The sequence below is a fragment of the Anolis carolinensis genome, chromosome 3, assembly GCF_035594765.1.
Source record: "Anolis carolinensis isolate JA03-04 chromosome 3, rAnoCar3.1.pri, whole genome shotgun sequence".
In the NCBI taxonomy this organism is placed as follows: Eukaryota; Metazoa; Chordata; class Lepidosauria; order Squamata; family Dactyloidae; genus Anolis; species Anolis carolinensis.
In genome coordinates this window covers 231733566-231749891 of record NC_085843.1, presented here as the reverse complement: position 1 = coordinate 231749891, position 16326 = coordinate 231733566, and the positions used below count along the sequence as shown (strand labels likewise).

Genomic DNA, 16326 nt, shown 5'->3' with positions numbered 1-16326 from the left:
CAGGGGTTACGTTCCAGAACTACCCACAATAAGTGAAAATCCGCACTATATTTATTTTAATATTTATACATTATTTTAATATTTGTACTTTATTTTAGCAGTTACAATATACAGTACACCAGCACAGAAAAAGAATAGAAACAAAATAAGCCTTTTAAAAATTTCCAACCCTTCCCTACCCACCCCCCTCTCCCTTTATTTCTCCCTTCCCCCCTTCCAAAACCCTTTGCACACCACAAAAACCCACGAAACAGCGAAAATACCGCGATGAATGGTTGCATTAATATTTATTGAAAACTAGCGAAACAGTGAGAGAGCAAAAAGTGAACCGCGAAGAAGCGAGGGAACACTGTATTGTTATTTATGATTATGTAGATTTCCAACATCTATTTAAGATTCATTCACTATTCCAATTAAGTAGGTGCACCAGTTAGTTCAAAATATTCTCTAGATGAAAACAAAGTCAGAACCACCTTCTACAGGAGATTATTCCCAATAACAACAGTTCTGGGCTATTATTTTGTGCACTAGGCATCATTATATTTTGTGGATAAACATCCCCAGATGTGTGAGTTTAGGCACAATAAGAAAAAACACTTTTAAAGGTAATTTATCTAACATCGCCACTCAGAATACCTTTGATTGGAGCATCAAGAGCCATGATGAGAAGCTAGAAGTCAAGCATGTGTAAGTCTGACCCCATTTGCAAACTTCTCAATAAGTTCTGTAAAGGTTTAGATTGGACAAAAATGGCTAACCATTTGAAACATTTATAGGACTCCTAGGAATTTGTTGCTATCTCATATAGATAATGTCCTGATTTAGTGATTTTTAAAAAGGCTTATGCACTTTGCTATTTTCCACTTCAGCTTCTAAATTAATGTCAAAATAATGTCACAACGTAGTGTTATTTCCCAATTGGGAAGATGACAAAACATGTAGAGGAAACCTTGGTCCAAAGTGTCACCAAGAGCCTACCAAAGCATAGAAGTGCATATCCTTAATAAGAGAAGCTCCTCTCTCCCCCATCCCATGGCAAGCCATGTGAGAGCTGCACACATGCTGAGCTAATGAGTTATGATCACTGCGAGCCCCCCACCCCCAGTGCTGGATAGATATGGAACGACAGGCCACCCAGGAGAGCAGCCCCATGCATACCAATCAGGGACAGCATTCGGCAGGCCATGGCTGGGTCATCCCAGTGGGGGGCCTCCCCATACATTCCAGATATGCCACAGGGAGCTACCATCCATACCTTCTCATTGAGCCTCATGGGTATGGATACAGGCCATATGGTGACTTGCGCTGACCCTGGGGAGTCAGCAGCTGCCGGAGGGTGTCCCAGCACCGGGATTTTCCAGGAAAATAACATAAGCACGGATATCCCGCAGACAAGATAGATAGGGGACTCAGAGATATAAACAAGAAATTAGGATGAGCAGTTCAACACATTTCAGAACACTTTTCTTTCCAAGTTAACAATATACACATATAAAGAGAAACAACCGGTTTGGAATTGTTAAAGAAAACAAAATAAAAAGAAGACCATTTGAAGGGATGACTTATTTCTTTCATCAGGATATATTTTCCATTTTAGCAGCCAAACTTAGATCTTTTTTTTTTAATATGGTGAGGTGTAGCTGCCGTGTTTCCCCGAAAATAAGACAGTGTCTTATATTAATTTTTGCTCCCAAACATGCTCTAGGTCTTATTTTCAGGAGATGTCTTATTTTTCCATGAAAAAGAATTCACATTTATTGTTGAACAAAAAAATGAACATTTATTATATACTGTACAGTAGTTGTCATTACAAACCAGCATAACCAGACAAACTGTGAATCCTATCAAAAATTTCTTCTTACTACCATTATTTCCATGTACAACACTCTATGGTAGGTACATTTACTGATCCTGCATGCTCTGGTGTTCTGTTTGGCAGGCATGCTTCCAAACAAAAACTTTGCTACGTCTTACTTTCGGGGGAGGCCTTATATTTAGCAATTCAGCAAAACCTCTACTAGATCTTACTTTCTGAGGATGTCTTATTTTAGGGGAAACAGGGTAGTGGGATAAGCTTATCTGTTTCTGCCTTTCCCCTCTTTTATGTTGTTCATGCACGCTGATGAGGGATTCTGAAGACAGCTATTTATTTTGCCTGTTGTAAGGGAGGCACACACAATAAGATAAAGTAAAGCTAACAGTTTGATTATTGCATTCTTTACTACTGCTCCAACCTGACACCAAACTTTATTTCTACAGTCCTCCTTCACCATCTTTCAAATGCCAATGCTTCTAAAATATGCCTGGCTTAACAGAGAAGGAGTAAAAGTTAAGAATCACAAAAAAAAACCTTGGAAAAAATAGTTTTTAGTCAGAGGTTTTGTTAACGGAAGTGTGCCTGTGTTCCAAGGATATCTATCACAGCTTTGCAAATATCTTGAGAGATATTTACACTTTTGGGAGAAGGGGAAGGCCTTGCTGCTACTGAAAGAATTTGCCATTATCATTAATCCAAAGGACTAGTCCAATTGCCAAGTGATGTTTGTAATGCAGATAATATTGTCAAAGAGAAGGAAGTCACTATAAAAATTGAGAAAACAGTATCCTTTTCATCTCTTGATCATTTAAAATGCTTATCAACACTGCTCAGCATATGTAAGACATGCGGGTGGATTTTTAATTTGCTTAAGGCAGCCCAAACCTACTCACTATCATACAGGCTTAAACAGCAGTCAAAAGATGGACTGATCAATGAACTGATTATAATATACAAATCCAGTTGAACAAAAGCCCTAATCCCTACTAGTTGGAAGATGCTGACAAACTAATGACATGAAAGTGAAGTTCTGTATACGGAGCTCATATACAGAACTTCAGAAGCTTGACTTTCTTCTTTTCTAACATCATAGTAATAATTCTAAACAGGATAAGATCAGTTTAAACCCATACTACAGGTGAAGTACTGAGGGTTGTTCCCAACACCCCCTGATGAAAACATATGAACCAAGAACTTTGGTGTTTTAGAAGTTTTTTTTGTTACCTGCCATCAAATCAACACTGACTGAGAGACCTCCAAGTTGCCTTATCATCCTTCTCCAAACCACAGATTCCTTGGTTGAGTTTATCCCTCTTGAATGTGGTCTTCCTCTCTTCCTACCGCCTTGTAGTTTACTAAGCATGATTTTCTTTTCTAGTGACTTCCCATGCTAGAACTTACTATTCCATAATTCAGTCCCCTATATACTCAACTCCATGCCCCTGGATATGAGCCTGAATATTTATATTCCCCAAAACCAGATTTCTGCACGTGAAATTAACTAGAGGCATACAACCCTGGGTCAACAATTCAACTTTCAAGAAGGGATATATTTACAAGTTTAATTACCATTAGCATCCACGTAGGTTTCTTCTGTAACAGAAAGCATGCAACCAGTCAAGATTTTCATATTTGGGTCAGTGGTCCCCAAGAACTAAAATATGGTCTGCGGCCTCACTGTTACTACACCGTTGCAACTAGAGTGACTGGCCTCACGAGTCAATGGGGATGTCAGAAGGGGAGAAACTGACTACCCACGAAAGGCATGACAACAAGCCTCCTGACTGCTGCTTCTCCTCCTCCCTCCTTCCCTCCTCCTCCCTCCCCCTTCCATTTGGCACCTGGAAGTGGGGTGCCTTGGTGTCTTCGTTTTTAGGCCTGTTTCTGTGGTTACTTGGGGTGCTGATTCAGAAAATTGCATTGGATAGACCACATCAGCTCTAGATGATTAAATATGGTTTTCTGTGGGTGAGCAGATGGTGACTACAGGATGGCATATGTTCTGTATCAGAAACTAGAGATGATGTGATCTCTCAACTGCAATTTTCTGACTTAGCACCCCAAATAAATAAACCAAATCTGAAGTTTACCAAAAACTGATTCGTAGCCCTTTTGGTACTAATGTTGGAAAGCAGTCTCTGAGCAAAGTGGTTCCTGTTCAAAAAAGGTTGGGAACCACTGGTTTGGGTGGAATCCCTGTTACTCAAATTGTATGAAAAGGGATCCCACCTAAACATTAGGAAGAAAGTCCTGATGCTTAGAACTGTTCACAGTAAAATATGCTGCCTCAGAGTCTGGTGGAGTCTTTCTTCTCTGGAGATTTTTAAACAGAGGCTGGATGATCATCTGTCAGTAATGCTTTGATTGTGTGTTCCTACATAGCAGAATGGGATTGGATTGAATGGCCCTTATGGTTTCTTCCAATTTTATGGTTCTATAAGAGGCATTCCAGAGGCAACATAAGCAGGTAGATTGGAAGCCACTAGGCTGAGATGAAGCTAAAGTCACAGACAAAAACCACTGTTTTCTGTATTAGCAGTCCTTCTACCAGGAAATCAAAGAAAGAAAGCTTTCTATCAACTGGGGTTACCAGCTCTGATAGCATCAGGGCTATATGTGTATTTCCAACACTGAACCCAAATATCCCCCATTAGTCACAGCATCTATCGGCTTATTTTTTTCAAGGATGCTTTGGAAACAAATGTGCTGCTTGCATATGGTCAATTGAGCAAAGCCAGCAAAGGGGGAAGGAACATTCTGCCTCCACTTCTTAGCATCAATCTTAAGCCCTGCACAACAATGCTGCTGGGTGAACAAGACATTGTAGGGAAAGGGAAGAGAGTGGGATAGGGCTTATGCCCCCCTTCCCCCAACAGTTTCACTTCAAAGCACCGAATGTGTGGGAGGGAGGAGGCATCTGCTGAAGCCATCAAGCCTGTCCAGTCAAAGAAAGCCGGGGAACAAAGAATAGGAGCAACGCAGGCAGACCCTCACAGTCCCTCTGCTCCTCTCATCCCTGCTGACAGAGTGTGTACCCAAGGAAAAAAAGAACTGCTTTGCTCTTTGCATGCACGGATGCACCAATCACGAATGATTCCTTACATCCCAACCCTGGCAGTTCAAGCACTGGAGAAGCTTCCTAGCTCTGAGATACTTTCACCCTCTCTGTCCTCAGCTGACCAGCGTAGATCGCCCCAGGAAGGAGCTGCACATTGGTGCTGTTTCCCTTCTCTCCCCCAACCCCTGCAAGGCCAAGCTGCCAGCAGCAGGAAGCTTTCAAAGGGTCTCAAAGATTTAATGGGCTGCAGCTTCCTTCTTAAAGAAGGAAACAGTGATTCACAAACACATTCCAAACGCTAGCAAGTTGGTCTGCAAATCAGAAAATGTACTTTGGAGGATTACAGTTCCCAGAAAGGCATGTTGCCCTGGGGATGCTGGGAGTTATAATCCAAAAGTAGCATTTCCCAAAGCTCAGCAAAGCTGCCCATCATGGAACAGCTTCTATCAAACAATTCTAAGGGTTCAGACAAAATTGTGAAAGGCACAAGATTCCGTACATAGACCAAGGCAAATTGAAGCGAGACAATAAGATGTGATCCTTCTGTCCTGGTTTAATTTCCCCTCCTAAGAAGGCCCTAAACAGAGCTTTCCAAACATTTCATGTTGATGACATACTTTGTAGACATGCATCATTTCACAACACAGTAATTCAGTTTTACTAGCGAACCAAAGCTTAAACCAACCCCTTATAAGAGACTGAGATACATGCATATATTGTAATAACAAAATGTGTGGTGACACAACATATCTCATTAAAAATTTTCATTTATATTTTTAAAATATATGATTTGTGAGATAATAACATGCATTTTCCCAGATATTTGTCGTATCGCATTATGGTTGCGTGACATACCTACCTACACATTACAGACAACACACTAATATGTCATGGCACAGTTTGGAAAGCTCTGACCTAGAAGACATTTATGGCCAACTGTCTTTCAGCTTAGTCCAAAACAGTCAATCTCCCAGATCTTCCCAACCTGGTGCCTTCCTGGCATTTAAAACTACATTTCTCATAATTCCTGATTCTTTGCCCAGAGCTGCTCGAAGTGGCAGGCCAAAATATCTGAAGGAGATTGCAACATGCACAATGGAAGACCTTCTTATAGCAACACCAGAGGCACTCCAAGTGGCCAGCTACTGGTCAAAAGACATTTAGTATAATGCCAAGTTTTTAACTTTGTATGTGTTTTTAAATACAGTAGTCTCTCACTTATCCAAGCTAAATGGGCCAGCAGAACCTTGGATAAGCGAATATCTTGGATAATAAAGAGGGATTAAGGAAAAGCCTATTAAACATCAAATTAGGTTATGATTTTACAAATTAAGCACCAAAACATCATGTTATACAACAAATTTGACAGAAAAAGTAGTTCAATACACAGTAATGTTATGTTGTAATTACTGTATTTACGAATTTAGCACCAAAATATCATGATATATTGAAAACATTGACTACAAAAATGGCTTGGATAATCCAGAAGTTTGGATAAACGAGACTCTACTGTACATTACAACTGTACCCTCAGTTCGCTTCTGATACAATAAAAATAAATAAACTGGGTTGCAGAAGATTATATAATCCCATATCCAAACCAATAGGGCCTTTTACACACTGCTGAATCCCACATTTCTGCTTTGAACTGGAATATATGGCAGTGTGGACTCAGATAACCCAGTTCAAAGCAGATATTGTAGGATTTTTCGCCATGATATTCTGGATCATATGGCTGTGTGGAAGGGCCCTAAGACACTCTTAGTATAGTGATCAAAACAAAACAGAGAAAGAGGGTCAAGTGAATTAGGCCTATAAAAAGGAAAGTAATGATATAAAAAAGCAAGTTTGCAATATTTGGTCTGTCCATCACTGCACAAAAATGTAACCTCTTTGGCCCCTTCAACACAGCCCTATATCCCGGAATATCAAGGCAGAAAATCCCACAATATCTGCTTTGAACTGGGTTATCTGAGCCCATACTGCCATATATTCCAGTTCAAAGCAGAAATGTGGGATTTTACTCAGCTGTGTGAAAGGGTCCTTTGTTGCCTCCATCACATGGGCCTAAGTGCCCTTCCAGACAGCCCTATATCCCAGAATATCAAGGCAGAAAATCCCACATCATCAGATAACCCAGTTGAAAGATATTGTGGGATTTTCTGCTTTGATATTCTGCGAAATAGAGCTGTGTGGAAGGGCCCTAAGCTATAAATCCTACAACAAGCTTTTTAAGCCATCATAGTTCAATGCAGTTGTTTTTGCCACCTCTTCACATCAGTGGGAACTTCACAAAACTTTTTCAACTGCCTCCCCCAGAGCTCCCCCTTTCCTCTTCTGCACAAAGTGGACTAACAACTCATTCACTTTACTTTTTTATGTGTCATGCACATGCACTCCTTCCCAAACTGCTCCCTGGAAAGCAAGCTACAACACTACAGGGCCCCCAAATTTTTGCTGACCTCCTGGACAAATGTTGTTGACACATCTCTTGAGAGAACACAAGGCAAACAAAACCCTTCTTTCTACAGTGATGGAAAAAAGGCACCAGACAGGCAACCAAATGCTCACATAGCTCTGTCTACGCAAGCTACTTTTTTTGGACTACAACTCCCACAAAACCTAGCCTAGGGGTGTAGCTATGGGGCAGAGGGGATGAAGCTTCTGTCCCCCAATGATTTTTTTTCCAGCCCCCAAATTTCTAACATTGCAATGCCAATGTATTTATCAATATAGTTAACACAGGTTTGCTGTGTGTTTCCTGGGCAGTATGGCCATGTTCCAGAAGCATTCTTTCCTGACGTTTCGCCTGCATCTATGGCAGACATCCTCAGAGGTTGTGAGATCTGTTGGAAACTAGTCAAGTAGAGTTTATATAACTGTGAAATATCCAGGGTGGGAGAAAGAACAAAATTTGGCTACCAGTATTTAAAAAAAAAACAAAACGCTAAAATCAGGAAAATAAATAAAGAATACTACTCAGAAAACAGAAGAATTCCAGACATGACTCAATCAGGGCCAGCTAACACCTCCCAACAAAGGATCAGCAGAGACTGGATGGCCATCTGTTGGGGTGCTTAGAATGTGATTTTCCTGCTTCTTGACAGGGAACTGGATAGCCCATGTGCTCTCTTCCAACTGTATAATTCTATGATTCCCCCAGGCATTAAGTAGCCAGACCTTGAAGCTGAAAAGCTATGCAATGCTAATCAAGGGAGCCAATTGCAACATTCACATCTAACTCAAACAGACACGACAAGTTATTGCATTCTACTTAAACGAATATAAAACTGTGTTTTATAATAATAATGAAGATAAACTTTGAATGAAGAGGAACTGGAAGAACAGACGAGAAGATTGTGAGATAAATACTGGAAGAAGATACGGCTATTGGACCTAATGTTTGGTGACAGCATCACCCTTCCCTTTACTATAGTAGATACATGGACATTTTTGGTATTTTATATAATCCTTATACAGTAGAGTCTCACTTATCCAAGCTAAACGGGACGGCAGAAGCTTGGATAAGCGAATATATTGGATAATAAGGAGGGATTAAGGAAAAGCCTATTAAACATCAAATTAGGTTATGATTTTACAAATTAAGCACCAAAACATCATGTTATACAACAAATTTGGCAGAAAAAGTAGTTCAATACGCAATAATATTATGTTGTAATTACTGTATTTACGAATTTAGCACCAAAATATCATGATATATTGAAAACATTGACTACAAAAATGGCTTGGATAATCCAGAAGCTTGGATAAGCGAGGTTTGGATAAGTGAGACTCTACTGTAATTGATTTGACAAAATATATGCATTAAAAAGGGGAAATTGCATTTTTAATGTAATAAGGACATGTAATAAACTAATAATGTAATAAACTACATGTACAAAGCCCAGGCAGGAAGGAGCCAAGCTTAGAATCTGCCAAGGCTATTCAATGCTAATCAAAGTAGCCAATTGCAATATTAACACTTGCCTCCAATAGACAAAAGAGTGCTTTCTCCCACCCAGGATATATAAACCCCAACTGCCTAGTTTCCAACAGAGCTCACAACATTTTGAGGATGCCTGCCATACATGTGGGCGAAACGTCAGGAGAGAATGCTTCTGGAACATGACCAGACAATCTGGAAAAATCACAGCAACCCAATAATTCCGGCCATGAAAGCCTTCCACAACACATAGTCAAAACATCCAGAGAAAAGAGACAAGCAAGTATCGACAGCATTATGAATAACCTCCCAAAGGAAACAGATGAGCAAAGTTACTAAGGATGCATGAACTGCAATGTCCCAATGCTATGGAATTCTGGTTGCAGTTTTAGAAGGACTTCAGCCTTCCCTGCCAAGGAGTGCTGTTGCCTCACCAAACTACAAATCTCCCAATCCCACAGCCTTTAAACTGTGGCACATAAGTGGTGCCAAACTACACCAATTCTACGGTGCAGACGCACTCCCCACCCCCACCGGGAATGTTCCCACATTTAGGGACATGCAGCCTCCGCCCCGTCTCGCCAAACGGAGCTGGTTTGCAAAAGAAAAAGCAAAGTCTAGGGAGGTTGCCTCCAGGAGGCCGAAGGGGGTCTAGTGTTGGAGGAAGGGGTCTAAAGCACCTCGGATGCCCCCTTAGGACCCCAGAACTGGCCCCGATCCCCCGCCCCCGCCTTGCCCCGCACCTCGCTTAGCCGCCTCCATGGTGCCGACCCAGGTCCCGGTCTACTGACTGCCGAGTGCACAGCGCCAGCGCCTGGAGAAGAAGTTTGAACAGGCTCCTCCTCCTCCTCTTCTTCTTCGTCTCCCTCCTCCTCTCGGCTCCCCGGGACTCTGGAGTCTCAGGCCCGCCTTCCCTCCTCCTTTTCCCCCTGCAAGGCCAGGCCAGGCGCACAAAAAAGCCGGCCCGGGACAGCCCCCCCCAAAGCCCTCTCCCCCAGCAAAGGCGCCTCTTTGCAGCCACAAGTTAGGAACGCTTCACTGTGCCCAATGCACCACAACACTCCTGCTTTAACCTGAGTGCCCATTGAGTGCTGGAATCTGCGCAACCAGAAGTGTCCCGTTTTGGATTATTGACGGGATGTAGTCATGAGAATGAGAGGCTGCACACACACACACCCAGGCCTGTAGCGCGTGTGGGGGGGGGGGGGGGGGGTTAGGGGTTCAAACCCCTAACCGAAATTTTTTAGGTTAAAAAAAACACCTGGTTTACTCATGAATTTTAACTGGTTAACCAAATCCCCATGCTAAGTCTATGAGATGCAAGAAAATTAAAGAGTCCCTCCAGGCACTATCTCAAGCAGATATTGACAGGTCTGTAGCGGGAGGGGGGGATTAGGGGGTTCACCCCCCCCCCCGAAATTTTCAAAAACCCCCCCAAAAACATGTTCTGGCTATGGCCCTGCTCCCCCCTCCAATGAAATGCGCTGGATCTAGACCAAACTTGGTATACATACCCATCATAAACCAACAAAAATAAACCTGGGTTTGGGGAAATGATAGAAGATGCTGGGGGTTGTAGTCCAGTCACATCAATTGATACAGCCCAATCCAGGCCTGTAACCAGTAAAAAGAGAAGCGCAAATCACAGACCACCTACTACAACGTAGTCTGAGTCCTACCACATGCACAATGGAGGACCTTCTTATAGTAACTCCAGAGGCACCCCAAGTGACCAGGTACTGGTCAAAGGACATTTAATACCATGCCAAGTTTTAAAACTTTGTTTGTGATATGCCTGCAAAACGTGGACTGTCTACAGGCGTCACACTCAACTCCTGGAAAGATTCCATCAGTGTTGCCTATGAAAAATCCTGCAAATCTCTTGAGAAGACAGACAGACAAATGTCAGCATGCTGGAAGAAGCAAAGGCCACCAGCATTGAAGTGATGCTCCTATGCCATCAACTCCTCTGGACTGGCCATGGTGTCCAAGTGCCGGATCACCGTCTCCCAAAGCAGTTGCTATACTCTCAACTCAAGAATGGGAAACATAAAGTTGGTGGACAGGAAAAGAGATTTAAAGATGGGCTTAAAGCTAAACTTAGAAACTGTGGCATAGACACCGAGAACTGGCAAGCCCTGGCCCTTGAGTGTTCTAACTGGAGGTCAGCTGTGACCAGAAGTACTGCAGAATTCGAAGAGGCGCGAATGGAGGACTTAAGAGAGAAACGTGTCAAGAGAAAGTTGTATCAAGCCAACCCTGACTAGAACCGCCTTCCACTTGGAAACCAATGTCCTCACTGCGGAAGAACATGTGGGTCAAGAACAGGGCTCTACATGGCTCTACTGTTCAGATTATTTCACCTCACTTTCTGTCGCTGTGATAATTGGATTTTGAACAATTTGGCTTGTTGTGGAAAAAGAGTTGGTGATAGAGCTTCGATGGAGACACCTTTCCTCTATGATAACTCTTCCAGGAATGAATTTCCCTTCCAAGGGGTGAATTTCTCTCACTTCCTGTTGTCTTACCCCTGTTCCTATCTATGGGTAATTTATAAGTCAGATATTTGTAACTTTGGAACTGCCTGTATATCTATGTGTGGGTAGTAGTAGTAGCAGCAGTAGTAGTAGTAGTAGTAGTAGTAGTAGTAGTATTAGCAGCAGACTCAGTTAAGGGGCGCCCAAGGGGTTTGGTAGATGATAGATAAATGTAGTTTCTGGTGGCTTGAGAGTTACTATTTAAAACAGACCTAATACTATACCCCATTCTACAACTATACTACTATTATACTGCATGCTATACCATACCATAAACTATGTATTGACTTGAGATTACTATTGGAATACAGTAATTAAAAGCAAATAAATACAGATTATTTATTAGCACAGTTTTACGGTATTTAAAAACAGCTTTGTGAATGCAGTATTTTTGTCAGGTGCTTGAGAGTTCTGATTGCTCAAGTTCCGGTTAATTGAGAGTCTAGTGAGTGTGTTCAGAGAGAGAGAGAGAGAGAGAGAGGAAAAAATGTCAAGGGAATCACGTAATAACTTTGCCGCTATTGCCACAATCCCTTCTTGCTGTTTTGACCATTTTCATTGATTTGGAAGGTCTTTCGCAAACTTTACTGCACTTGCTTCTGAACCGTAAAATGTCTTCGCATATCATTTCCCTGTTGTCTTTTTAACCCAGAGGTTATACATCTGTAAAGGAGAACTGTATCCTTTACTTTTTATACTACTGCAGAAAATATTGTTTCAGTGACTGCTGCTTTTCTGACCCCGGAAGAGCAATCAGCTTACCAAAGTCTTCTTCTATGCAACTATTAAGAAGAACAGGAGACCTCGTATCCCCTTGTTTTTTGATCACAGCAGATAGATGGATGTGTACGTGTGTGCCTTCAAATTGCCCATCAACTTATGGTTACCCCATGAATTTCATAGACGTTTCTTAAGCAAAGAATTACGGTATTATAAGCGGTTTTGTCTCTCTGAAATATAGCCTAAATATAGACTAATTATATATATATATTATTAGAGAACCACTGTTATGCAAACAAAGCTAAGGACCAAATTTTGACCAAATCATTCAGCAAAATCACAGAAAGTATCTTTTGACTCAGACTCAGCCACCCATTCATGGTCAATGTAGCATTAAGGAATTTGCAGAGCTGGGAAATTTTACTCTTTGAACTGCCAACTCTCAGCTTCCCACAGCAAACGTAGCTACACTACCCATGATGGCTAGAGAATTCTGGAAATTATTTGTCATTAAATGGCCTTAGCCATATAAATAGAGATGGGTAGAGAAAGGAAGGCACATTTCACGCACCTCTCTCAGAAACCTGTGCTCAGAATTTAAAAAAATGTGGCTCAGCTCACCTCATCTAGACAATATTTTCCACGATCAAATGTGCCATTGTTCTTCAGCCCTAAGCTGCTACATTGCTTCTTTTTGTCTGACATGGGGTTTTCCTTCCCACCTCTTTAGACCTACTCTTTATAGCTTCAGATGGGTGAAGGTCTGGCCATACATGGTCTTTCCAACTACTCTGCTTCAGCCATTCCAGGCATCTGTTTCTGCAGGTAGATATGTCTCTCTTCTACAGCCTTTTCTTGATCTCATTTTGTACGCCTGCAATCCAGGAAGATGCTTGCATACAATATGCGGGCTGATATCATGCTGTCAGTTGTAATCAATCTGCCCAATGAGGATGATAATAAAATAGGCAGCACTAAGAAGAGTACAGGTTGGCCTCTACCAGACCATCCACAATAGCCCCACCCTCAGTTTTTACTAAATCCTTTCAAACCTCAATCAAAAGGGAACCTGTGATTGTTTTTTTAAATTCCCCAGGCAATCGCCTTTTCCTTCAGCCACTAGATGGCAATAGTGATTTAAATATTTTCTATGGGATTTTAATTTTCTTTTCCTCACCTGCCAGTTGAGGAAACTTCAGATCAAATTCATATTTGAAGTGCCTCTTTGAAATATTTTACAACATCCGATCCTGATGAAGGGCCTTTTGCCCTGAGATACCTCTATCTATCTCCAGAGCATGCTAAGAGCTACCGTAATTTTAAATACTTTACCATAGTGAATGAGTGTACGTAGATATATTATGGAGTGCATTAGTTTAGACAAGTCTATATTTAAATCTGTTTATAAAATAAGTATAGGGTATTGTTTGATAGTATACATAAAGCAATTCATTATTGATGTTTACCCTGTTTGAACCTCTTCAAGGCAAAGTGTTTAATTTCTCAACCAACTCCTATAATTACCAAGTTAGAATCATAGAATCATAGAGTTGGAAGAGACCTCATGGGCCATTCAGTCAAACCCGCACACTCCAGGGCAGAGAGTTTCACTGCTGAACAACTCTCACAGTGAGGAAGTTCTTCCAAATGTTCAGGTGGAATCTCCTTTCCTATAGTTTGAAGTCTTTGTTCCACATCCTAGTCTTCAGGACAGAAGAAAACAAGCTTATTCCCTCCTCCCTAGGACTTCCCCTTACATATTTATAAATGGCATCATGTCTCCTCTTAGCCTTCGCTTCTGCAGGATAAACATGCCCAGCTCTTTAAGCTGCTCCTCATAGGGCTTGTTCTCCAGACGCTTGATCATTTTAGTCACCTTCCTCTGGACACATTCCATCTTGTCAACATTTCCCTTAAACTGCAGTGCCCAGAATTGGCCATACTATTCCAGGTGTGGCCTGAGGAAGGCAGAATAGCAGGGTAACATGATTTCTCTGGATCTAGACTCTATGCTCCTATTATGCAGACTAACATCCCATTGGCTTTTTTAGCTGCCGCATCTCATTGTTGGCTCATGTTTAACTTGTTGTCCACAAGGACTCCAAAATCTTTTTCACACGTACTGCTGTTAAGCCAGGCGTCCCCCATTCTGTATCTTTGCATTTCATTTTTTCTGCCTAAGTGGAGTATCTTGCATCTGTCCCTGTTGAACCTAAGGAGTTCTTCGTATGTTCCTAATTCGACTGTCATGTGGTAAATGGGTGAAAAATTTTCTACTATAGGCTTAAGCGTTTGAAAGTTGTTTTTATTTTCTACTTCCTGAGCTAGATGTATCCAGTTCATCCCATTGTTTCTTCTATGATTTGTCTCCTAGATATTTGTCATCCTTGAATTTCACCTTTAAACCCTTTCTTTGCTGTTTTCAGCCATTACCTGAGCAGTTAAAAGGGGCTGAAATTCAAAGAAACGTTGTCTGCATCGAGTTCGCAAGGACTCTACTGCCCTGATCTACAAACAAATGGTCAAGCTAAGTAATGCACTGTTCTCACACATTTGCATGAAAACAATTTAACAAGAATGTTTCTTTTAAAAATGTAAACCAATAATGGGATACTCAATCCAACAATCACTGAGATCAAGACCACAAGGAAGGTTCAATCTTCCCGACTCTAGTCCCAAGAAAACACACTTCCACAAAAATCTTCTATCTGAATGGATAAGGTTGCTTTCTAAACGATTTTTCACTGAGAATGTCCTGGTGATAGGTAGGTTTAATTCTCCCCTACGGCCTCCAAACTGCCTGTGAATGTTAATTACATCCATATAATTACACTGACTTCATAATTAATCGAAGAAGAGATGGTAGTAAAGAAATCCGAAGAAGGCTAAGACTTGGGAAAACAGCTATGAGAGAACTGGATAATGAACTCATTTGTTGGAGAAGAGTGCTACAGATAGCACAGATTTCCAAAAATACAAATCAGTGGATCCATCAGGCCTGAGTTCTCAATAAAAGCCAAACTGAGGTTATTGTAATTTGGACATACCATTAAGCAACATGCTCCATTGTAAAATATAATAGTTTTTTGTTAAATAAAAGATAGTAAAAGGTAAAGGTTTTCCCCTGACATTAAGTCTAGTTGTGTCCAACTCTGGGGAATTGGTGCACATCTCCATTTCTAAGTCTGTAGACACCTCCAAGGTCATGTGGCCAGCATTACTGAATGGAGTGCCGTTACCTTCCCGTCAGAGCTGTACCTATTGATCTACTCACATTTGCATGTTTTCAAACTGCTAGGTTGACAGAAGCTGGGACTAGAAGCGGGAGCTCACTCTGCTCCCTGGATTCAAGCCACCGACCTTTCGGTCAGCAAGTTCAGCAGCTCAGCGGTTTAACCTGCTTCGCCACCAGGGGCTCAGAAGATAGTAGAAAATTGATGAATTCAAGAAAGGAAACCATGGCCCTGAGCAAGACTTGAGCAAGTTGATGATCAGAACTCATGAAGGCAGTTGCCAAAAGCTGAAGTTGATTTGATGAGAAGTAACAACAACATATTATAGCCATGCTCAGTTTGCTCCTCCACAGGGACCGAGTGTCCTGGCAACCAAAGGTATGACGTTGATCTGCTTCACTGGGCTCCTTATTATTAGGAGAACTAATCATAGTCTTTCAGAATGGTGCTAAAACACCCATTCTGTAGCAGAAGATGTTTTTTATAGACAGATTCACAGAAACAGAAAGCTATCCCATATCAAAAGAAGTGAACTAGTAACTCAATCCAACATGATACTAGGAGTAGTAGAGGTTGTTCAGCCCTTCCCTCCTGCAGAGTCCGGAGATGCCTAAAAACCAGTCCCTAAGGGTTTGTATTCCTCCACTGCAAGCTTTTGGGATCCTTCACCCCCAAATTTACCCTCTTTTCCACTGTATTATGATGTTACATAAACAAATACCTAGCACTGAAGATGTCCTGTATGACCTCAAAGCCTTCCCCTGCCAAATCCATGATATTTTGTTGTTTTTTCTGTGTGTCTCCAAGTCACTTATGGCGATCCCAAAGTGCACCTATTTTTCTTGGTGAGATCTTTTCAGAGGGGAGTTACTTGTGCCCCCTCTAAGAATGAAAGTATATAACGTGCCCATCGTTACCCAATGGATTTCCACGGCTGAGCAAGGATGTGAAGTCTAATCTCTAGCGTGAACATTCAGAGCTCAAGCCACTATACTACAGTATCCTTTCTCTAAACACTA

The 16326-nt window shown here is 41.5% G+C and overlaps 1 protein-coding gene across 5 annotated transcripts in view; it reads right to left on the bottom strand.

Moving 5' to 3' along the window:
* lzts2 (leucine zipper tumor suppressor 2) overlaps nucleotides 1-16326 on the bottom strand; it is a 93402-nt gene that overhangs the window by 32207 nt on the left and 44869 nt on the right. The window contains exon 1 of one of the 5 annotated variants that reach the window (XM_003224231.4): nucleotides 9561-9679. The exons of the other annotated variants lie outside the window; for them this stretch is intronic. The gene's annotated coding sequence lies outside the window, so the exon portion shown is untranslated. Of the gene's footprint in view, nucleotides 1-9560; nucleotides 9680-16326 lie in introns of those variants that run through there. 5 annotated transcript variants of the gene reach the window in all.